Genomic DNA, 755 nt, shown 5'->3' on the forward strand with positions numbered 1-755 from the left:
GCCAGGAAGTCTTTCAGACTCTGGACACTGTACCAAGTTGGTTTGTGGGTGTGTGCGTTTTGGTTTTTTTTTTTTCCTTTTTAGCAACTGCCAGCTATGAATCTGTTCTTCATTTTAGGAGTGCTGTATAAAGGATTAAAGGCCATGGTGTTTTTTGGAACTTACTGGTTTCCTATTAAGTTCATCATTTCCTGCTGTGGATTTGTGTATGTATACATAACCAAGTGAGGGCACTGATGGAGACACCTGCCTGGTACCTACCTGCAGTGTTGTATGATGTGAATACTGACAGATGGAATAGCTGACTTTACCAACAACACGATGTTCAAACCGGTTTCCAGGCTCTCTTCTCAGTTCTTTACACGTTTTTGGAATGCCGAGTTAGTGATCACGTTCATGCTCATGTTTCCAGTCTCCCTGAATGTATTCCTCTCTGTTCATGTCATGTGGAAGAAGTCTTCCCCAAAACCAGAGAACGTTGACTGGCAGGGAATATGGAGAGGTTGATGCGTGGGGACCTGCAGTGCCATGGGATTTCACTCTTGAACACCTGTGGGAACCCGAGAAACTAAGCAAGTATTTAAAGTCAGGGACGGTGCAGCTTAGACAGATCTGATGAGGCACAACTTGTTTGGGGCTTGGCTTGTGCTTACCGAGCTCTGTGCAATACTATTCTGGAGAGAGAAAGTTTCCGAGCTGAGGTTCAAGCCGAAAAGGGGGAAGTCTCCAAATCAAACCTGATCACTCACACGAGG

General features: G+C 45.2%; 1 long non-coding RNA gene across 1 annotated transcript; it reads right to left on the bottom strand.

Annotated features, from left to right (window-relative positions):
• Nucleotides 1-63: 63 nt before the first annotated feature.
• LOC109365006 lies at nt 64-694 on the bottom strand. Its single transcript, XR_002110732.1, has 2 exons — nt 654-694; nt 64-550 (listed from the first exon to the last, which is right to left on the bottom strand). It is a non-coding gene; the product is annotated as an uncharacterized LOC109365006 (long non-coding RNA).
• Nucleotides 695-755: the final 61 nt, after the last annotated feature.

The sequence above is a fragment of the Meleagris gallopavo genome, unplaced genomic scaffold (assembly GCF_000146605.3).
Source record: "Meleagris gallopavo isolate NT-WF06-2002-E0010 breed Aviagen turkey brand Nicholas breeding stock unplaced genomic scaffold, Turkey_5.1 ChrUn_random_7180001950369, whole genome shotgun sequence".
NCBI lineage: Eukaryota > Metazoa > Chordata > Aves > Galliformes > Phasianidae > Meleagris > Meleagris gallopavo.